This window comes from Pleurodeles waltl, chromosome 6 (genome assembly GCF_031143425.1).
Source record: "Pleurodeles waltl isolate 20211129_DDA chromosome 6, aPleWal1.hap1.20221129, whole genome shotgun sequence".
Lineage (NCBI taxonomy): Eukaryota > Metazoa > Chordata > Amphibia > Caudata > Salamandridae > Pleurodeles > Pleurodeles waltl.
Window position 1 is genome coordinate 1,469,345,370 of NC_090445.1, and position 12,920 is coordinate 1,469,358,289.

Consider the following 12,920-nt stretch of genomic DNA (forward strand, 5'->3'; position numbering starts at 1 on the left):
GCTGCTCTGCTAAGCTACCATTATCTATCAGCCTAAGCTGCTAGACACCCTATACACTAATAAGGGATACCTGGGCCTGGTGCAAGGTGTAAGTACCCCTTGGTACTCACTACAAGCCAGTCCAGCCTCCTACAATTACCCTTCCAGAATTGTTAATCTAGCATGGAAGAGGGCTAGAAATAACAATAGGGATTCTTTACTAGCAAATATTGATAAGGTGCGACAGACCAGAATAACATGTGTATCTACTTTCACTCCCTTATCTAATTCAATTAAGAAATTGATCAGTAAAAGATGACCTATCCTCACCAGTGGGGGCTGTAATATTTCAGACCTTTGTTTGCATTCAAACGTTCAGCCAACATCAAGGACATAGTGGTTCACACCCGTCCACGACCTCGACATGATACCTGTACTCAAAAGACATTATGGGGTCTCCCCCCGGTTGAAGGTCATCACCCTTGTGGCAACTGTAATGTCTGTGCACTTACTAGGCACCTGTTGACATTGAATCTAGACCCTATAGGTACTTGGCACCTCAAGAAACATACTAATTGCAACACCAGGAATTGTGTCTATATGATAACATGTCCTTGTGATTTACGTTATATTGGTATGACATCCAGACCAGTTAAGATCCGCATTAACGAACATCAAAGTAATATCCGGTGTAACAGGATCACCACTAAACTTAGTGTACACTTTCTGGAGGCTAAACACTCGCCTGATGACCTGTGGTGGGTGGTAATAGAGGCACCAAAAGTTCGACCCAATGATACAGAGCACCTCCTTAGGATTGAACAAAGATGGTTGTTTAAATTAGGCACTGACACGCGGGGTCTTAATGATGATATCTCTTGGACCTCTCTTGCATAACATTACTCTCACTCAGAAATTTTTGCCAAACTAGTGGAACAATCCGTTTTGTTTCCTTTATGTCTTTGATTAAAAACCCTACCATATCTGTGAAAGGGCTATTGTGTTTTTTATTCTTTTTCCTGACTTAGGGTTTGACTGTATATTTATCCAAGCCCTGGACAGTTTCTTTAGATTTTTCCATATTTTTCCATTAACTAATTGACAGCTATAACATTTCATTGCATTCCCCTGTTTTAAGATATGGGAGCATTTTCACTTATGCAGGGGATTTTCTATTACATTATCATTTTCTCAGCCGGGCCTTGTTCTGACATGTTGGTTAGTCCTTCTTTAATTTTTATGGCTTCAACCTGGGTGGACTGTATTGCCAGTCCTCTTTCTACTACCATGACTCCGAGATATGTTGGAGTCCTTCGTCTATCTGGGTGCTCCGAAACGCGCGCGAACCCTGTTAAAATAGTTATTTCCGGGTTCGCGGCGTTTTTAAGAGCTCCGACAGCGCCTGCCACGCTCAGATGCGGGACGCCGTTCCGGAGGGTAAGTCCTTAATGTCGGACCGGTGACTCCGATGTAAGTACTTTTTGTTCTTTTTTTACTGCACTATTGCTGAGCTTTAAACTCTCCCCTCGCAATAGTGGCAGTTAATAGCTAATCCCCGTTTGTTGGTTCTTATTATTTAGCAACCTAGTCATTATGTACCTATATCTGCTGACACTCACAATAATGTTAATTGCAACCAATTACTTTCCCTCTAAATGACTATAACTATTGAATACTGATATGTTAAGGGTCTTTATTTGATACCTATTTGTTTTTTTTTCTGCACTTATGTCTTTACCTCCATATGCACTACCAATGGGGCCTTTTGACCTTTATTACAGTGTATATATGACAGACGCTTCCTGCCTATAATTTTTGTAACGACATATGTTGATGATTTACATTTATTATATCTAGTATCTAGCCGAGTCCTTGGAACGTGCTTACCAAGGAGCCTGATCCCGACTTGGGGATGGTAAGCCTGCCTTGTTGCAACAAGTTCTTTCAATGACCCATCTCACATTGATTGCATGTCCACACCTATATTAGCACTTTTGGGTACATTTTGGTGTCTGTTTTTACTTTGTGTTTTCTAGGGCGACCTGACTTTGACTTAGCCAGTTTACTTCAATGTAAGTGACCGGTAATTTTACTACTCTTATATTGTGATTTTTGTTTACCTGGAGAAGAGCTGACTTACGTCTTTAGTTATTGTTCCTGATGAAGCGTCATTGGATCCGAGAGGACCGCACAACGCGAAACTTGTTGACCCTGGTTTAGGGGGATTTTTAGAGTTATAATCCTCCGAGTTTGCTGCTCTTTGAGAGTAATTGAGCATCGACACTCAACCTATTACTTTCCTTTTGGTTTTAATCTTGGTCTTCATCCTAGTGTATTGATTAAAATGATGAGATATTTAGTGATGAATAACCAACTTTAATTACAATTTTTTCTGTTCTCTCCTTTGTGTGCTGGTGCCCGAATGTAGGCATGCCTGTCTAGATAGTTTGAACCCACCAGTCACTATCAGAACAGTACGGCTTGGTGCCCCCTTATGGGGAGCCAGTCAGGCGTTGCACCGCCGGCCTGGCGAGGAGCATTTCCCGATGATGATCTTAGTCATCCATTGTGATGCTTGAGGGCACTTGCTCCTGATATTTCAGGTCTCCTAAGCCACTTTTTCGTGTGGAACAGTGTACTTTTGCTTGTCTTACTAGTCAAGGTGCCCACATTGTTCAAGGCAAATTCCCCGGACTTTGTGAGTGCGAGACACCATGACACGCGTGAACTACATATAGGTCAATACCTATGTGTAGCTTCACAATGGTAACTCCGAACATGGCCATGTAACATGTCTAGGATCATGGAATTGTCACCCCAATACCATTCTGGTATTGGGGGGACAATTTGTAGGAGGCTGGCCTGGCTTATAGTGGGTTCCTTGTGGTACTTCCACCTTGTGCCAGGTCCAGTTATCCCTTATTAGTAGAATAGAGGTGTTCTAGCAGCTTAAGCTGATAGAGGTAGCTGTAGCAGAGCAGCTTAGGCTGAACTAGGAGACACGCAAAGCTCCTACTATACCACTTATATCATATAGCACTATATCATAAGATAACACAATACTCAGAGTTACTAAAAAATAAAGGTACTTTATTTTAGTGACAAAATGCCAAAAGTATCTCAGGGGATATACTCCCTCAGGAGGTAAGTAATATACACAAATTATATGCAAACAAACCAAAATCTGGTAACAGTTAGAAAAGTAGTGCAAACAATGTAGAATCACAATAGAATGCAATAGGGAGAAATAGGCATGGGGCAACACAAACCATATACTCCAAAAGTAGAATGCAAGACACAAATGGACCCCAGGCCTAGTGTAGTGTGTAGAGGGTCGCTGGGAGTGTAAGAAAACACTGAGGGTGTACAAGATACCCCACCACAAGACCCTGAAAAGTAGGAGTAAAGTTACCCTACTACCCCAGAAAGAAAGTAAAGTTGAGATAGGGGATTCTGCAAAGACAACAACTGACTGCATAGCACTGAAGATGGATTCCTGGACCTGAGGACCTGCAAAGGAAGGGGACCAAGTCCAAGAGCCACGCAAGTGTCCAGGGGGGGCAGGAGCCCACTAAGCCCCAGATGAAGGTGAAAAAGGGCTGCCTCCGGGTGGAAGAAGCTGAAGATTCTGCAACAACAGAAGGTGCCAGGAACTTCTCCTTTTGTCAGAAGATGTCCCACGGTGTGCTGGAGAATGCAGAGTTGTTTTCACGCAGAAAGACCACAAACAAGCCTTGCTAGCTGCAAGAGTTGCAGTTGAGGATTTTGGGTGCTCCCAGGGGGCCCAGGAAAGACCAGGAAGTCGCCCCTTGGAGGAAGAGACAGAGGGGGCACCCAGCAACACAAAGAGCCCACGCAAAAAGCAGGTTGCTCCCGCAGAAGCACCTGAACAGGCGTTCAGAAGATCTGAGCACGACGATTGACTCAGCACAACAAAAGAGGGTCCCACGAAGTCGGAGTCCAACTCAGTGAGTTGGGCAATACAGGACAGAGTGCTGGGGACCTGGGCTAGTCTGTGCACAAAGGAAGCCTTGCAAAAGTGCACAGAAGCCCGAGCAGCTGCAGTTCACGCAGTACACAGGATTACTGTCTGGCGTGGGGAGGCAAGGACTTACCTCCGGCAAATTTGGACAGAAGGGCCACTGGACTATCAGGGACACTTGGATCCAGCTCCTGTGTTCCAGGGACCATGCTCGTCAAGATGAGAAGGGACCCAGAGGACTGGTGAAGCAGAAGTTTGGTGCCTGCGTTGGCAGGGGGAAGATTCCTTCAACCCACTGGAAATTTCTTCTTGGCTTCCAGTGCAGGGTGAAGGCAGACAGCCCTCAGAGAATGCACCACCAGGAAACAGTCGAGAAAGCCAGAAGGATTAGGTGCTACAATGTTGCTGGAAGTCTTTTTGCTACTTTGTTGCGGTTTTGCAGGTGTCCTGGGGCAGTCAGCGTTCGATCCTTGGCAGAAGTCAAAGAGGGAAGTGCAAAGGAACTCTGGTGAGGTCTTGCATTCGTTATCTGGTGAGAAACCCACAGGAAAGAGCCTACATAGCCCTCAGAGGAGGATTAGATACAGAGAAAGGTAAGCACCTATCAGGAGGGGTCTCTGGTGTCACCTGCTGGTACTGGCCACTCAGAGGTGTCCATTGTGCCCTCACACCTCTGCATCCAAAATGGCAGAGGTCTGGGACACACTGGAGGAGCTCTGGGCACCTCCCCTTGGGAGGTGCTGGTCAGGGGAGTGGTCACTCCCCTTTCCTTTGTCCAGTTTCGTGCCAGAGCAGGGCTGGAGGGAATCCCTGAACCGGTGTAGACTGGCTTATGCAAGGAGGACACCATCTGTGCCCTTCAAAGCATTTCCAGAGCCCAGGAGAGGCTACTCCTCCCAGGTCCTTCTCACCTATTTCCAAAGGGAGAGGGTGTAACACCCTCTCTCTGAGGAAATCCTTTGTTCTGCCTTCCTGGGACCAGGGTGCCCAGGCCCCAGGGGGGACAGAAACCTGTCTAAGGGTTGGCTGCAGCGGAAGCTGCAGAGAAAACCCGGGAGAGTTAGTTTGGCAGTACCTGGGCTCTATGCTGGAGCCCCGGGGATGCATGGAATTGTCCCCCCAATACCAGAATGGTATTGGGGTGACAATTCCATGATCCTAGACATGTTACATGGCCATGTTCAGAGTTACCATTGTGATGCTACATATAGGTATTGACCCATATGTAGTGCACGCCTGTTATGGTGTCCCCGCACTCACAAAGTCCGGGGAAATTGCCCTGAACAATGTGGGGGCACCTTGGCTAGTGCCAGGGTGCCCTCACACTAAGTGAGGGTTAGACAAATAGGTGACTTATAAGTTACTTAAGTGCAGTGTGAAATGGCTGTGAAATAACGAAATAATAAAGGGTGTTCCAGTGTGCCAATCAGAATTTGGAAAATTCATCACTAGCCTGCAGTGACAATTTTAAAAGCAGAGAGAGCATAAACACTGAGGTTCTGGTTAGCAGTGCCTCAGTGATACAGTTAGTCACCACACAGGGAACACATATAGGCCACAAACATATGAGCACTGGGGTCCTGGCTAGCAGGATCCCAGTGACACATATCAAACACACTGACAACATAGGGTTTCCACTATGAGCACTGGGGCCCTGGCTAGCAGGATCCCAGTGAGACAGTGTAGGAGGCTGGCCTGGCTTATAGTGGGTACCCTGTGGTACTTACACCCTGTGCCAGGTCCAGTTATCCCTTATTAGTAGAATAGAGGTGTTTCTAGCATCTTAGGCTGATAGAAGGTAGCTATGGCAAAGCAGCTTAGGCTCCACTAGGAGACATGCAAAGCTCCCACTATACCACTTATATCATATGCACAATCCCATAAGAAAACACAATACTCAGAGTTACTAAAAATAAAGGTACTTTATTTTTATGACAATATGCCACAAGTATCTCAGTGAGTACCCTCAGTAAGAAGGTAAGTAATACACACAAGTTATATGTACACAAACCCAAAACAGATAAGTAAGAGTCAGAAAAGTAATGCACAGTGTAGAATTACAATAGGTTGCAATAGGTGAACATAGGTCTAGAGGCAACACAAACCATACACTCCAGAAGTGGAATGCGAATCATGAATGGACCCCAGACCTATGGGAGCTTGTAGAGGGTCGCTGGGACTGTAAGTAAACAGTCAGGGTGTCCAAGATACCCCACCCCAAGACCCTGAAAAGTAGGAGTAAAGTACACCTATTACCCCAAAATAACACAATAGTCGTGATAGGGGGATTCTGCAAGAACCACAAACACCAGCAAAGCACTGAAGACGGATTCCTGGACCTGAGGACCTGCAAGGCAAGGGTACCAAGTACAAGAGTCGCGATAGTGTCCAGGGGGGGCAGGAGCCCAGGAAACCCCAGATGAACGTGCAAGGAAGCTGCCTCCAGATGGAAGGAGCTTGGAATTCTGCAACAACGAATGAGGACTAGGAACTTCTCCTTTGGATGGAAGATGTCCCACGTCGCGATGAAGGTTGCAGAAGTGTTCCCACTCAGAAATAGCGCAAACAAGCCTTGCTAGCTGCAAGGGTTGCAGTAGAGGTTTTTGGGTGCTGCTGGGGACCAGGATGTTGCCCCTTAGAAGAGGAGACAGAGGGGGCGCTCAGCAACTCAGAAAGCCCCCACAGAAGCAAGCAGCACCCACAGAAGTACCCGAACAGGCACTTGGAAGATTTGTGAACTGGAGCTGGCTCAGAGTCACAAAGGAGGGTCCCACATCGCCGGAGGCCAACTCAGAGGGTTGAGCACTGCAGGACGGAGTGCTGGGGACAAAGGCTAGGCTGTGCATGAAGGAAATCCTGGAAAAGTGCACAGGAGCCGGAGCAGCTGCAAATCACGCAGTACACAGATTTGCAGTCTAGCGTGGGGAGGCAAGGACTTACCTCCACCAAACTTAGACTGAAGGATCATTGGACTGTGGGAGTCACTTGGATAGAGTTCCTGTGTTCCAGGGACCATGTTCGTCAGGATGAGAGGGGACCCAGAGGACCGGTGATGCAGTCTTTTGGTGCCTGCGTTAGCAGGGGGAAGATTCCATTGACCCAGTGCAGGGTGAAGGCAGGTGAACCCCAGAGCATGCACCATTAGGAAACAGTCGAGAAAGCCGGCAGGATGAGACGCTACAATATTGCTGGTAGTCGTCTTGCCACTTTGTTGCGGTTTTGCAGCCGTCCTGGAGCAGTCAGCGGTCGATCCTTGGTAGAAGTCGAACAGGGAGATGCAGAGGAACTCTGGTGAGCTCTTGCATTTGTTATCTGAAGAATACCCCAGAGGAGAGACCCTAAATAGCCAGAAAAGGAGGTTTGGCTACCAAGAAAGGGGTATTGGCTACCAAGAAAGGTAAGAGCCTATCAGAGGCTGTCTCTGATGTCACCTGCTGGCACTTGCCACTCAGAGCAGTCCAGTGTGCCCCCAACAACTCTGTTTCCAAGATGGCAGAGGTCTGGGACACACTGGAGGAGCTCTGGGCACCTCCCCTGGGAGGTGCTGGTCAGGGAAGTGGTCACTCCCCTTTCCTTTGTCCAGTTTCATGCCAGAGCAGGGCTGGGGGATCCCTGAACCAGTGTAGACTGGCTTATGCAGAGATAGGCACCATCTGTGCCCATCAAAGCATTTCCAGAGGCTGGGGGAGGCTACTCCTCCCCAGCCCTTCACACCTATTTTCAAAGGGAGAGGGTGTAACACCCTCTCTCAGAGGAAATCCTTTGTTCTGCCTTCCTGGGCCAGGACTGCCTGGACCCCAGGAGGGCAGAATCCTGTCTGATGGGTTGGCGGCAGCAGCAGCTGCAATGGAAACCCCGGAAAGGCAGTTTGGCAGTACCCAGGTTCTGTGCTAGAGACCCAGGGGATCATGGAATTGTCTCCCCAATACCAAAATGGTACCATAAGACCTTCTTAGCCATTTGTTTTCTTGTGAGATCATTAAGAGGGGCTGCTATGGAGCCATAATTCTTGATGAATCTCCTGTTATAACCTGTGAGGCCTAAAAAGGCTCTCACCTGGGTCTGAGTTGTAGGGGGACCCCAATCCATGATTGTCTGGAATTTCCCCTGTAGTGGTGCAATCTATTCTCCACCTACCAGGTGGCCAAGATAAACCACTTTCCCCTGCCCTATCTGGCACTTTGAGGCCTTGATAGTGAGGCCTGCCTTTTGCAGGGCCTCCAAAAGTTTCCAAAGGTGGATCAGGTGATCATCCCAGGTTGAGATAAAGACAGCAATTTCATCAAGATATGCTGCACTGAAAGCCTCCAACCCTTGCAGGACTGTGTTCACCAACATCTGACGATTGGTAGGTGCATTTTTCAAACCAAAGGGCATTGCTGTGAATTGGTAGTGCCCTCCTATGGTAGAAAATGCAGTCTTTGGTTTAGCATCTTCTGCCAATCTGATCTGCCATTACCCTGCAGTCAGATCAAAAGTGCTAAGATACTTGGCAGAAGCCAGTGTATCAATGTGCTCATCTGCCCTTGGTATAGGGTGAGCATCAGTTTTTGTTACCTGATTGAGCCCTCTGTAATCTACACAGAACCTCATCTCCCTCTTTCCATCTTTGGTGTGAGGTTTTGGTACAAGCACCACTGGGCTAGCCCATGGGCTTTCAGAAGGTTCAATCACCCAAAAATCCAACATTTTCTGCACCTCTTGTTTAATGCAGTCTCTGACATGGTCAGGCTGCCTATACATTTTACTTTTGACAGGCAGGCTGTCTCCAGTGTCAATTGTGTGTTCACACCAGGATGTGGTACCTGGTACAAGTGAAAAGAGGTCTGAAAATTAGCTTAAGAGATTGATACAATTGTCTTTCTGGTCTGCAGTCAGACAATCTGCTAAAACTACTCCCTCCACTAAGGCATCTGTTTCAGTGGTGGAGAAGAGATCAGGGAGACGGTCACTCTCTTCTTCCTGTCCCTCATCTGTTGCCATGAGCAGGGTGAGATCAGCCCTGTCATAGTAGGGTTTTAGGCGGTTGACATGAATCACTCTAAGAGGCTCCTGGCAGTGCCCAGGTTTACCAAATAGGTAACCTCACCCTTTTTCTCAAGAATTAGATGGGGTCCACTCCATTTGTCTTGGAGTGCTCTTGGGGCCACAGGCTCCAATACCCACACCTTCTGTCCTGGTTGGTACTGGATCAGAACAGCCTTCTGGTCATGCTATTGCTTTTGCATCTCCTGGCTGGCCTGAAGGTTTTTACTGGCCTTTTTCATGTACTCAGCCATTCTGGATCTTAGGCCAAGTACATAATCCACTATGTCCTGTTTAGGAGCTTTTAAAGGTTGTTCCCAACCCTCCTTCACAAGAGTAAGTGGACCTTTTACAGGGTGGCCAAAGAGGAGTTCAAAGGGGCTGAAGCCACTCCTTTTTGGGGTACCTCCCTGTAAGCAAAAAGGAGGCAAGGTATCAGGATATCCCATCTCCTCCTGAGTATTACAGGGAGTCCCATTATCATTAATTTGAGAGTTTTATTAAACCTCTCAACCAGACCATTTGTTTGTGGATGGTAAGGGATGGTGAACTTGTTGGTAACACCACACACCTTCCACATTGCTTTTAAGTATGCAGACATGAAGTTGCTACCTCTGTCTGACACCACTTCCTTAGGGAAGCCCACCCTGGACAAAATTCCCAGGAGGGCCTTTGCCACTGCAGGAGCTGTAGTGGTCCTTAAAGGTATGGCTTCAGGATATCTTGTGGCATGGTCCACTACCACCAAGATAAATCTATTGCCTGAAGCAGTAGGAGGGTCAAGGGGGCCAACTATGTCAACCCCTACCCTTTCAAAGTGCACCCCAACCACTGGAAGTGGAATTAGACGGGCCTTTGGAGTGCCACCAGTCTTGCCACTGGCTTGGCAGGTCATACAAGGCTTGCAAAAATCTTTGGTGTCCTCTGACATATGAGGCCAGTGAAACAAGAGGACAAGTCTTTCCCAAGTTTTCGTCTTGCTCAAATGCCCATCCAAAGGAATGTCATGTGCTAGAGTGAGAAAAAACTCTCTGTACTGCAGGGGAATGACCAATCTCCTGGCTGCTCCAGGTTTTGGGTCCCTTGACTCTGTGTACAAGGGGTTATCTTCCCAGTACACTCTATGACTGTCACTGACATCTCCATTTTGCTGCTTGACAGCTTGCTGTCTGAGGCCCTCTAATTTGGGACAGGTTTGCTGGGCCACACTCAGCTCTTCCCTGGCAGGCCCCCTCCACACAAAAGCTTAGCAGTGTCTGCTGCCAGCTCCTCTTGTGTAGGTTCTGCACAAGGAAGAAATTCCTCTTCCTCAGAAGGGGAATCATCTGTAGAGGGAGGGATAGTGGGTAGGGATTTACCTTTGCTACCCCTAGCTTTAGGGAGCAATTGGTCCATTGTTCCAGGATCCAAGTTACCCTGTCCTTTTTGCTTTTTGGCCTGAGCCCTGGTTAAAGCAAAAATATGCCCAGGAATGCCCAGCATTGCTGCATGGGCCTCCAACTCCACTTCTGCCCAAGCTGATGTCTCCAAATCATTCCCTAGTAGACAGGCTACAGGTAATTCTGAGGCAACCACAACTTTCTTTGGACCAGTAACCCCCCCCTCAGTTGAGATTCACAACAGCCATAGGGTGGCTAAGAGTGTTGTTATGAGCGTCTATCACGTGGTACTGCTGACCAAGTAGGTGTTGCTCAGGGTGGACCAGTTTTTCTATCACCATAGTTACACTGTCTCCTGTGTCCCTGTCCACAAAATCTGTCCAGTCTTGAGAAGACTCATTTCTGGTGTCTCTGAACTTAATCCTGTATTGTTCAATGGTTAAGCCAAATCCATTGAAAGATAGCCACAAGATTGCAGCCCACTGCCTTTGAGGGACCAACTGTACCATCCAGGCCCACTCAAGTGCAGCAAACCACTTGTTAATGTCATCCCCCTACTTGTAAGGGGGGACTATCTTATGCAGGTTTCTGGAATCTTGTTATCTCACAGGATTTTTAAAACACTGCTGCTGCCACCATGGGGAACTAATGCCCATGACTAGCAGGATCCCAGTGACACAGGGGCTAAAACACACATACATACAGTGAAAATGGGGGTAACATGCCAGGCAAGATGGTACTTTCCTACAGACATTAAAAACACCCTGACATATACTCACAGACAGGCCAAAAGTGGGGTTAACAAGGCTAGAAAGAGGCTACCTTCCTACACAACACAAAGGCATGGGGAACTAACCCCAACTTCTGTCTTTCCCTCTTTACATCTAGAGATTCCCCGTCTATGGCAACTGATGCTGTCTCAGCTTCAGTCTGGCCTCTTCCAACCTCAGCTTTCTGAGTTCCCTGTCTAGGGTGTTACCCTCAGGGTGGGAGGCTTGGAAATTCTGAGACACAGAGGTAATGTGGCAATGTGCAGAAGTGGACCTGTCTCTAACTACCAACACCCTAGTTACCTGGCCTTTTGGAGTGAAAGGTGCCCTACTAGTGTGTGACCCCCTCCCACTCCCAGTTTCACTAAGTTGTTTGTCAGCTGACAGGTCCTTGGAGGAACCCTGCCTAGAGCCTCCCCTGATTCTTCCTGGGTACCCTCCTCCTCTTCCTCATGTTCCTGGGATGGGCCAGACTGGTTCTGGTCACTTTCCAGGAGAAGGCTAATGAGAAGATCTTTGGTAGGGTTCTTACCAATGCTTAAACTTCTTTCTATGCAGAGACCTCTCAAAACTGCCAGAGGTTGCCTGGAAAACTTTGGGAGTGGCCTCTACTACTGATGTAGTTGCAAGAAAGGGTTTAGGATAGAGAGAAAAAAGTTTAGAAACGTTTTAAAGAAAAGAGAAAACCTTTTCAAACTTTTCAAAACTTTTAGAAACTTTTTAGAAAGTTTTCAGAAAGAGAGTTAGACTGTTTAGGTTAACTGTGTATATTTTTAAGTATTTGGAATATGTTTTTCTTATGAAAAGCACCAATGACAAAGTGGTAAAGCAGTTATAAGTACTTATCTCACTGCTGCACCACCAATGTAGGAGGCTGGCCTGGCTTAGAGTGGGTGTCTGATGGTACTTACACCTTGTGCCAGGCCCAGTTATCCCTTATTAGTAGATTAGGTTCTAGCAGCTTAGGTGTCGGAAAGTACCACCTTCCCTGGCATGCTACCCCCATTTCTACTAGTGTGTCAATTTGTTTTGCCTGTGTCACTGGGATCCTGCTAGCCAGGACGCCAGTGCTCATAATTTGTGGCCTATATGTGTTCCCTGTGTGGTGCCTAACTATCTCTGAGGCTCTGCAAATCAGAACCTCAGTGCTTATGCTCTCTCTGCTTTTAAAATTGTCACTGCAGGCTAGTGACTAATTTCACCAATTCTCATTGGCACACTGGAACACCCTTATAATTCCCTAAAATATGGTACCTAGGTACCCAGGGTATTGGGGTTCCAGGAGATCCCCATGGGCTGCAGCATTTAATTTGCCACCCATAGGTAGCTCAGATAATTCTTACACAGGACTGCCAGTGCAGCCTGAGTGAAATAACGTCCACGTTATTTCACAGCCATTTTACACTGCACTTAAGTAACTTATAAGTCACCTATATGTCTAACCCTCACTTGGTGAAGGTTAGATGCAAAGTTACTAAGGAGCATATTTATACTCTGTTTGTGCCGAATGTGCGTCAAAAAGTTTGACGCACAGTTGGCGCAAACGGTGCACCATATTTAAACTTTGACGCTCGAGCCCGCGGATGTCAAATTTCCTCTGTGTGCGCCATTTTCTGGATCCAGGAAACCGCCCTGTGTTAATGACATGCAAGGTAGGCGTTCCCGTCCCAAAAATGACTTAAACCCCCGTGCGCCATATTTATGCTACCACACAAAAATAACGCACGGCCGGGAGGCGGAGGCGGAAAATGACACACAACCCGATTTGCGTCAAAACATAACGCC